At 35.3% G+C, this 11,425-nt stretch overlaps 1 long non-coding RNA gene across 1 annotated transcript; it reads right to left on the bottom strand.

The window, feature by feature from the left end:
- Positions 1-790: 790 nt before the first annotated feature.
- LOC105446848 lies at positions 791-5,715 on the bottom strand. Its single transcript, XR_004064405.1, has 4 exons — positions 4,787-5,715; positions 4,092-4,273; positions 2,962-3,117; positions 791-2,525 (listed from the first exon to the last, which is right to left on the bottom strand). It is a non-coding gene; the product is annotated as an uncharacterized LOC105446848 (long non-coding RNA).
- Positions 5,716-11,425: the final 5,710 nt, after the last annotated feature.

Here is an 11,425-nt window from a genome sequence, read left to right as displayed (position 1 = left end):
TCTCTCTCTCTATTTCGCATTAAGTATCCCGTATTTTCCTCTTTGAAAAAAAATTATATCTGAGTGGTTCTCTTCTGAATTCTATGATGTTGGCCTACTAGTCATATAAACGACTAACGTTTGTAACATATACTATACGATTCGTAGATGATTTACGTTACCATAGTATCAGGACAATTTCTCCCTGGACAATCACCCCCTGAAAATTACCTCTCCGGGAAACTACCCACCCCCCCCCCCCCCCACATACATGGACAATAACCCCCATCCCCTGAAAATCCCCCCCCCCCTATTATTAGGACAATTACCCCAGTTCATTAAAGGGGAAGTCGACCCTGATAATAAGTTGGTTTTTTAATAAAACCAGATTTGTTTTCTCTCGGGGGTTAATAGTCCTGTGTGGGGGGGGGGGGGTATTGTCCAAGAGGAGTAATTTTCAAGGAGGGGTGTTGTTTGATGTTATACCTTCATGGTTTATCAAGTAATTTCCCCAACTCTTATCACAAAATGTCCACATCTTGGGCAGATACTCAATACTGCAATCCCTCTCTCTTCACACATGCTCTCTCTTCATTCCAATCTCTCTCTATCTTATATAACATTTTACATATTCCTATCTCAGTCATATCCCTCTTTACCTCAAGGAAAGTAGAATTTAAATTCAGAGAGGTACATTGTATCTAATTTACATATTATCATATTATTTTCAAGGTACCATAATGTGGGGCACGGTGTAGTTATATATTTTACTGTTACAGTAAAGAGAAAATTCGCTCTTTGAAATTCATGGTTTAAATTGATAATATACATATTTAATCCTCATTTTGAGCAAAGAAATGATTAATTGTTTGTACAACAATTAAATGTAACCATTAGAAAATGCTGCATAGTTGTTACAAAACACGATTGTAGCAAAACTACAAGAGGCATGCTAACAATCTACAAATCGGCGTAAAATTAAGCACAATATATTTGCACAGTACAATAATATGTTCATCCTATTACATGTATTTCAATTTTTATTACAATTTATACTAAATGCATACGTGTGCACATCTGGGGGTGTCAAAAATGTCCATGGATTTGCATTAATATAAAGACATTTTATTTACTCAATTATAACATTTGATGGAATTATGAAGCCAAAATGAGGTTCATGGACAAGTTGAAAACATTGGCAAATTTCAACAAGTTTCTTAATTAGTACAAATACGCCACAGAAAAGATGATTCTTGAAGACTTAGAAATGATGCATACAAATAGTACACATTATCCATATTATTTAAATGTTGCAATGAATATGAATATTGTAATTTTGAGATGCAGCTAATATCTACTTACTCCATATGACAGCTCATATATTTTTCATGCATAATTGACTAAATTTCTTGCAGTATATGCACAAGGATTCTGCAGCATAATACTATTTTTAGAACAGGAAATAACTTTTTCAGATAACACAAGCAAAGCGTACTTTCACATGAAATCTACTCTCAATTTAATTTATCTATAACTAAGCTAGATTACTCATTACTAAAGAAACAGCATCAACAATGAACTGGATCAGAGAAGGTGATTATCCAGTGCCCTTCCTGATCAGTTTAGAAAGACATATCATATATATTTTAGAAATTCTTCAGATGATATGCCAAACACTGAAAGCTCAAATGGGAATAGAATATACATTCAGAGTATTTCAGATCTAATTAAATCAACTTGTTAATATTAATTACATGAGTTTATTGCTCCCCAATGAAATATTGGTGTAGATCAGTCACTTGAAAGACAATTGATGATTAGAAGTTTGCAAGGCCACTATATACATATTATGTCAACAACGCATTCTTCAACAATACATTTAAATCCCTTTAAAATTTGTCAATGAAAGTCATTTCACAAATGAACACTTCAGCCCCCATCAGAAAAGATCCACCAACATGAGAAGAGTTACTGTATGAAACTGAAAGCATTAAACAATGTAAATCTAACAAAATATATGTCCAACTAATAAAGGTAGTGGCCCTCATTCTAAAGCCTTCCAACTTCTATGTAATTTCCTCAGTAGATGATAAGTCAAATCTTAGAATACACAATCTTCCTTCCTATGATTCTTTCCTTTAGCTCTTCAATTGGCCCCCACCCAGGAAACCTCTTTAAATTATCATGTATTATACAATGTTGTAGCATGATTACTTGTTATTGTATTAAGTTGTTTTGGAATAACCAAGTGTAAATAACAATGTTATTTTGAACATATCTTTTACTTGTAAACCTTGGAAAAATTAAAAGAATTATGTAATATATATATAGATGTATATAATTTGAATGATTATGATTCAAATTACATGAATACAAATTCCAATATAACAGGTGAAACATCTGCTGTGCTATTACTGACCAACAGCAGCTAACAGGAAGTTTTCTGTGTCAGATTCCACTTTGTGTACTTCATCCTCAAAGTCTGTATCCAACTCCATGGGGTTTGTTTCATTCTGCCTTTGGGATGTCCTCACCAGGTCCGAGAACTTTAACACAGAGAGCAAAAAAGTTTGGGAGCAGTTTAGAAAAGAATATCACATATGCAATATTCCTCATCAGTCTTGGTTTATTTATGTGGATGGTTCATTGAATTTAATAAATCTTGCTTTGGTCTGAATTACTGAATATGAGGTTGTAGCAGCCACAAACGGATATTTTTTACAAAAATATATTCTAATGAAATCAACAAAATGTGTTGAATTTGTTCTAACACATACATCATGATTCAACAAACTTAGAAAGTGCAGTCAAAGTTAATGCATAAATTGCAAATCCTAAGCTAATTTCTCTAAGCTGCACTGTACACTAACCAAAGGTAATAAAAATAGACATCCCCTGCAAAAAAAAAACTTAATAGAAGGACACTTTTTAAATATCACTCAATAGTTGCATTCAGGAGGTGTAAACAATCATGTAACTTACCTAAAAACCAGTGACCTGTTGTCCATGGGTTTGGGATCCCTTTGCTCTCAACTTGTTGAGCAATTATTTGTGGACCATTGTTCTAATAGCAGTCAGTGTGTGGGCTGTCAGCAAACTGTGGGCTATCCTTTTGTAGAACTGGGGCCAATTGAATCACTGGAAATAAAAAAAATAATATCATTCATTTATTTCATTTCATTGGGAGCATAAAAATACAACAGAGGAATTTTGAAATGAGACAAGAAAATATCATGGAATACTATATACAGATAAATGCATGTATGCTGGAGTAGGTACATGTGTATAGCAGCCAAAAACAAAACAAAACAACAACTTCATATCAGGCTTACCCAGAATCTAAATACATGTATAATAAATTGTGAATACAAACTGAAAGGTAGTTATACAACAATTAATAATTTGATAATCCATATTCACTTTGCAAGCAGATTCAACGTGAATGTCAAGTATTGTCAATAGAGAATTTAAAGAAAGATACATCTGGTAATTCTTTAAACTTATTTTTACCTAACTACTCGCTAAGTTCTTATTACAATATTCTAATCACTTGTGAATGTTGTTTGATCACAATTCATAGTTTCAGAATAAAATCCAGACACAGTCAAACCTGCTTTAGTGACCACCTGTCTACAAAGACCACCTGTCTACAAGGACCACATTTTTTGTTTCCTTTGAAAATGGTTTCTCATTGAAACATGTACTAAAGGAACCTGTCTACAAAGACCACCTGTCTACGAAGACCACTTTTTGTGTTTCCCTTGGGCGGTCGCTGTAGACAGGTTTGACTGTATTCACAAACATGTACATATAAATACATGCTTAAAATATACTAGTTGGTGTAATGAATATTACCCAAAACTATAACTTTTCTTTAACTGGAATGAAAATTGCATGATTCATATTTCAAAAACTTACCATTCTTTAGGACAATGATATCAGTCATAAAATTATACTGGAAGGTGGTAATTTCATTTATTTTCAGGTATGTATGTCAAACTTCAAAACCAATTAAAATACTCAGTATTATACACGTATTTAGTTACATTAACATAGGCTAAATGTATGTCTTTGTTAGCTACAAAAAAAAAATAGAATGAGGAATAACTAACCACCAATCTGTGAGCTTTAAGTTGGCTGGTCTTCAATCAAAAGGGGTCAATGTATGGGACATTACATCCTTGCTGGACCTCTGATGGGCATTTCAACTCTGTCAGGAGCATTTTTAGGCTGTCAGTCTGTGGGCAGTCAAACTTAGTATCATCGGTCATTGGGCGTGAACGTATCTGAATCACTGCAAAGCAATACATATAATATTTGCATTGATTATTCAGAATGAAACAGAAATAATGATAAATTAATGGACTGCATTGGAAGCATTCTACACCATAAACATATTCTAATGTTTGCTTAGATATCACTATACCCAGAAACAAATAATTTAACTAAAGTTACTATGGAGATAAACACACCTAATAATTATTTTTTTATCTGGCTGGTACTGCCCCCCCCCCCCCCCCCCTCCTCACTTCGGGGTCAAAGGGACCGCAATTGTGTTCCCAAAATCTCCGGTAAAGAACAATAGTGAATTGCATTAATTCAACCCAGTGTAATGATTGTAGCCTCTCAACATAATCTCAATTTTTAAAAAGCATATCAACTAATCTATTTTACACACTACCAGTACCCAACTGCAAACTACGAGATGTACTCAGTTTTGATAACAGCCTTTATAGAAAGTAATTTGGATGATGTGCATTAACGAGAAGAAAGTATCTGAATAGAAAAATGTATTATAATTACTAACCAAGCTCAGCTAATGGGATGTCTCCCATATCCATGGTGTGTACAAGTCCAGGTTCCGACACTGCCAACATTTTCCCCGCCACCACCTGCTGCCCTATTTCATTTTCACCTAAGTGCCTCTCCTTGGTACCGAATTCTTTCTCCTTTTGATATCAGTCAAGTTAGTAGATTTGTTCCTGTTCTACGGGACAAGGCTATCCTGGATAAACTCCATCTAATGTTTGAATAAAGGTATTTATAATAGCAATAGTTTATAAAGAAAATAAAACCTGATATTTGATAATCGTATCTCTAACACTGGCAAACCTACCAAGTGCTAGACCTGACCTGGTGAAGGCATGTGGTTCTACATGTACAATAATTTTAGTGCACTAAAGTTTAGACCCAGTCAGACTGTTGAATTATATTGTTTCAAGTCATTTCTTTCACTCTGCTCTAATTAATCGTGACCACTATGAGAGACAACACACCACAATATCCTTGTTTAGTTGCTGAAAGTGAAACAGCTTTCGATGAGTACGAGTATAGATGTACGGTAGACTTTATTACCGAAGATCTGCACTTTGACAAAATATGGTCATACCTAAAACCACTTATACTTATAATAAGGATACAAAGAAAAGACTTACATATTTGACCAAATTATGCAGGTCTAAAGTGAATTTGAAACTAAAGTAAAGGTAAATGTGATGGTGATCTTTGGTAGATGTTGATGCAGTGTACTCACTACTCACTAGACTAGTCACTATATAGTGACAGTGGTATATTTCTACAGCAACAGATACAGAACCCATCTCTGAAATCATGCCAGGTTTGCCACATCACATTAATTTAAGTTCTAAACATATACTGTAGCCCACAGATTAGTAGCAAATAAATTGGGTCTGTTGTTACTACGATAACCCCAGAATCTAATTTAATGGGTCCCGTTCATTGAGCGAAACATTTTTAAAATGTTTGCATGCACGTGCTTTGTACACTAACATAACCCGCTACATGTGGGACTGGGTTTACGAAAGAGGAAATAATCATAGGGTAATCACCAATTTAGGAGAGGTTTATTTACAATTTTATAGATAACTCAATCACGACGTGCATACATTTTCATTGAATCGAGAACAAAATAAACCTCAACTCACCAGTTCCACGCAGACTCGAAGTTAAAGCATCAGATTTCGGTGAATCCTATTCTGCTAGCAGACTAGTTATAGCTAGGCGTGCCGGTTCGTAAAATCAACAAATTCCTTTTCGCGCGTTAACTCGAGCTTTACGAACTGGCATACAAAGCGCACACATTTTATAAAATCGAATAACTTTTTAATTAAAGCGTTTTATGACCTAAAATTTTGCAGAAAGGTTGATCATGGTAATATCATTCAGAATATGTAAAAATATTAAAATCGAAAATTGACACGAAAAACGCTTCGTATGCCGGTTCGTAAAATCAGCGACGATATGTCAGCTGGAAAAGAGGAGTAGAGCAGATACAAAAATGGGGGGAAATGCAACAAGTGGTAAAAACCTTACTACAACTTCCATATTAACTTATTATGATCACAATTCATATTTCTAGACTGGAATGACAAGAATAGATATGAGAAAGGGAAGAGAAAGGAAGAAGAAAGTAACAAGTATAACTAAAAATAAAAGACAAACATAGAAACTAACAGTTATGTATTCATATGGGTCATATGACAATATATTTTAATTAATACATGAATATATTAGTTCAGAATATTACATCAGGCAATCTTGGCTTTAAAATGTCATAACCACCAACTTTGATTACTTAAAATACTGCAATTTTTTCTACATTTTCTCATAATCAATTTTGAAAAGTAATAATGTAACAAATTGTATTTTGTCAATTTAAACAGTTAATAATATTCTACTACAAATTGAGTAATTAGGACAAAATTTAAGCAAAATAACAGATTGTATATCATGTGAGAGGTGTTTAATTTGATCTAAGGTAAATGCATTAATATAGTAAGTTAAGAAATGATTATGAGTATGATAATTTTGGTTGCTATGCGGAAAACAGACCAGTTAAAATTGATAGACAGAAAGAGCGAGTAGGGAGTAATCTCAAATCACAATACAGATAGATCTATATACAGCGGTATCTGGTTGAACAGATACGGGAGAGCATCGGCCTGGGCAAGCTCAGCTCGCTGACCTTGGAGGGGAAAATCCCGCTGCAAAAACATCCGCGCATTCCAGGGGCTCATAACGCGAAAATTCAGCTCAAAGAAAACAAACTGTTAGACTAGAGTGGTAGAATTTCACGAACCACGCGGTCCAAATAACAGTGAGAATGGTCAGAGAGGTGGTGTAAGCCTTTTCTTGGGCGCTAGAATTCGCGAGGAAACGGTGCGGTGCACGGTCTACACAAATCATCCATCCCTGCAGCCGACACCATCGGCCTAGGGATTAGGTGAAGAAAAGGAATATCATACTGCCTAACTACCACACCATGCCAATTTCTCTCACCTGTATTCGTCAACTTCCTTGCCTTAGCTTTCGATCGCATGATCCCTGTAGATTCCTCAGATGCCTCTGCACTGCACGAAGCGGCAAAACGTTCACTTTCCAACAGATTTTCCTCTGCTTTTGACAGATCCAGCGTTTCTCTGAGTTTAGTCCCGTTCATGCAGTTCTTATTATTTTTTCACACAGCTAGCAACTCTTTTCAAAATATCAATAACAAATTTGCGAGGTGAATCCGTAAACATATAACACGCACACAAAAACAAGCGATCGGCGCAGACGTAAAGTTAGGCACCTCGATCGTGGATGGAGAGCGATCGTAAACTTTATTCAGGAAGGAGACAGATTTACATAAACCACCTGTACGCCTGCGCAGTCTCTGGAGTTTCTTCACCAATCAGGGCTGTGGGCGGGGCTAAAAGTGATTTCTTCGCAAAGAGCAGACGGCTTCTATGCATATTCAAGGTGATGATGAGGTATAATAATATTCTAACCATCGGTCTCTTAGGGCGAGAGGACAATCACCATCATCGGAAGGTTTTTTGATGGTCGTTTGACTTGAACTTTTCCTCAGCTTTTCTTGCATTACCGTAACAAAAGCAAGCCAAGACGCTCTGGGGTACTTGAATAATGGACCGTTTATAGATGGCGTGAAAATGCATTATTCAGCGGTGAAACTAACAGCTATTATGTACCTTGTAACTGATGTGTTTCGAAAGAGTTTTCAATTGGGAGTGGTATAGCGGAGAAGGGCATAAACACATGTCGACTATAATCTCATGAAATCTAAGTGTTGTGATAGAGTAATGAATAAGTAGGAAATCTGGTCGTCATACGGTCATGATACACGGATTACTTTATAAGTCAGCATAATTACGTTTCTATGCTTTTTGTAATTATTAAAATTTCGATTTTATTCAAAATAAATAGTTAACGCAGCCAAATTAAAATGCAAATAAACCTGACTTGGTTAATTAATGCTAATTATGAATCAATGAAGAACCTGTAAAATAAAACCAGATCACCAGAGAAATAAAAAAAATATATGATACAGATATTTTTAATTTGTAATAATTACTTTCAATTCTAAAGACACTTAATAATTTGGCTATTAACATTTGAGAGTTTTGTTTTACGTAGCTTTAACATTGAATAGAGATTGATAATAAATAGAAAGGGAGTTTTTTTTTTATTGTTATTATTATTAAGCGGTTGATATCTCATCACTGCGTTGATACTTATGCAAAAGAAATTGGTTTATATTTGCGTGATTGGGTCGGTTGGGTTGTCATAAACATGGGCACGGCAGCAGACCAATGTAACATTAGTATACTATATAATTTGGAAAATACTAGAATCACACACTTTACAAAAATGTTTGAATTGATTCTTCACATGGGAAATCAAGCAGCCAATTACTTAATTAGAAAACACATTGTAGATTTTATAATTTATTTTACGTTTAAAATATACAGCTATGCGTGCGACTTTACGTTTGAATTCGTAGAACTAGATGATGATCATGAAACTGCATGAGGCAGAAGGTGTACACATCAGTATACATTGCGGTTTGGTGTGTGTAGCAAGTATACCCTATAATCCTCATAAGTCAAATACTCATTAGCCTTATTACAACAATAGATGTCGTTCACACCTTGTCTGCCGGTGAATACCACTTAATTGATTAGTATCTCACCCTTTACAATAAGACTATCCTCTTTATCAACGGAGATCCGATTATCTCCTGTCATTATGTCCGTTCCTATTTAGCGCGCTCTATAAACTTAGAAAGGCGACCAATTTGTGTAATGTCTCTAATTCCGCGCAGAAGAATGAGATGCAAAGAGGATGATGGACCGAGGAGAATGGGAGGTAATCCCAAATAGTGACACGCGACCTCTATCATTATTGATCAGGACAGAAATACAATACATGAATGGATCTAATAACCGTGTGAATGTTAGAGTGTTGCAGATGAGAAGTATACAGATAGGTCGCTGATAATGACTGTTTATTGGTATATCATTTTTATGTGTCAACAACAATATCGGAATAATGAGGAACTCACAAGACACCAATTCTGTTTCAGTCTCTTTTTGTCTATCTCTCGTTTTCTTTCTTTCTTCTTTATTCTTCTTCATATTATTATTATTATATTTCCTTCTTCTTTCTGTTCTTTCTTCTTTCTATTCTTTCTTCTTTTAATTATTCATTTTGTGGTTTGTTTCTCTCATCTTCTGTTTGATGGTCATAATATTTTTGCTTTTCTATATTTTAACTCGTCTCTTCTTTTTATTTTATGTTCTCACATAGTTTCTCAAATCAATTAATCCTAAACCTAAAGTCATACTTTTTGTGAAGAAGAACGGGCATCGGTCATTTTCAAGCAAAACGTTCAGCGCAATTAGTGTGTCATGAAGATAATTCTGACTCTTTATTTTCGACGCGCATGCGTTTACGAAAAATCCTATAAATTTGAAATGCCTCAAAAGTTATGTCATATATTATTAGACAGGACTTTTCGTTTTCTGTTTACAAACAACTTGCGTCAATGCTTTTAAATTGAACAGAACCATTAAATCGTGATTTAACAAAGAGAGTTCTTCATAAACCGTGATGACCTTGAACACTAAATCTATAAACTCTCTTCGGACAAGATTTTGCCCTTTGCTCAAAATAATTTTACAACCAAATTAAAAAGAAAATAGACAATTACAACCCGTAACGTCGCGATGTTTTTTTTTTTAATTTGTTAATTTCTGTCGAATGGCGCGATTCTGTTCATCGTTCAGTTGCACTTGAGCCGTAGCAGTTCTCTTGTCGTGCTTACCTCTCCCAAATTACCTAACAATAGCATCCAGTGCTAACCCGCTGACTCTTGAGCTTGAGGTGAAATGAGGTATAGCATAAAAAAAGAATGTCCACGAACGTGACACAGTGAAGAATTTCATTGTCAACATCAAGCCAATTTGTTCTTATTTATCACATTATCCAATTTAGCCGTTGTGTGTAGGGTGGCTTGTAGAGATCGTACAGGGAAGGTGGATAAATGAAATATTCTTTAATTGTCTCTCTCCCAATTGGAGAGAGAGTGAATTCCTGGAGCAGCATGTCCTATTGATTCTCATCACGGGATGCTGCTGGTAATGGGTGCATGTGCGAGGGAGTCTGAATTTAGCTCAGGTCATGAAGGAATCAAAGAAAGAGAAAAAGAAAGTTTGATTTGTCGTTTGTATCATTTTCTTAAAGTGTTGTCTTTGTAAAAACATCAAAAGTTTATGCATAGACCTACATTATTCTTGAGTTTGTAGTCACCAAAGCACCAAAGACAGTTTGATTATTTTTTTGTTATTTTTTTTTTTTTTAATTGTGGGGGGGGGGGGGGGGGGGGCTTGAAGAACTGCCTCTGATCGAGACCTATACATCCGGAAACTCAAAATGTTCCGTAGATTACATGATTAATGCATGTTCTTTTATTATGCGATAGGGAAAGTAAAGTAGACGCTGGTTAGTAAGAGAGGGTTTTGAAGGGAAAAGATGCCGATGTTTTGTTGTTCTGATGGCAAGAGGTAAAACAAAAAGGAAAAATGCCTTTTAAAGATGTGAATATTTATTTGTAGAGGCGTCGTGGTCCAGTGGATATGTCACCTGACTGTGGATCACAAGGTTCGCGTTTTTTGTTGGCAAAACATTAATCTTCATTCGCCACACTTGACCCAGCTGAGGTAAATGGGTAGGATTATTCACTGTGCGCTGACATTCGGCTGCCGGTGCTAAAGCCAGGGTAAAAATTATGTAATCGGTGTAAAGCGTACTGATATGTCTTAGGAAAGGATTGTGCTATATAATTATCATCATTATTATTTGTTACCACGGTGAACAAGATAAGAAAGCAGGAAAATGTAAAGGAAGAATATGTGTCTCTGTAGAGGATGGAAATGATGATGACGATGATTGAATATTATTGTAAAAGCGTATAATATGGGTAAAATAGCAAGACGTTACAGTAAGTAGTACATTTTATAATCACCTTCGAAAAGGTGCTTTATCGTAATACCATTAATGTGTTATTTGCCGGTCTTTGGTTTTCGACGTCAATACAATGCGATTCTTGTTTTGTCGTCACAGGCGTCATGGACAATGTCACGGA

The sequence above is a fragment of the Strongylocentrotus purpuratus genome, unplaced genomic scaffold (assembly GCF_000002235.5).
Source record: "Strongylocentrotus purpuratus isolate Spur 01 unplaced genomic scaffold, Spur_5.0 spur5_scaffold_16, whole genome shotgun sequence".
Lineage (NCBI taxonomy): Eukaryota > Metazoa > Echinodermata > Echinoidea > Camarodonta > Strongylocentrotidae > Strongylocentrotus > Strongylocentrotus purpuratus.
Note: the sequence above shows the minus strand (reverse complement) of the source record. Positions and strands in the feature narration are given on the sequence as shown.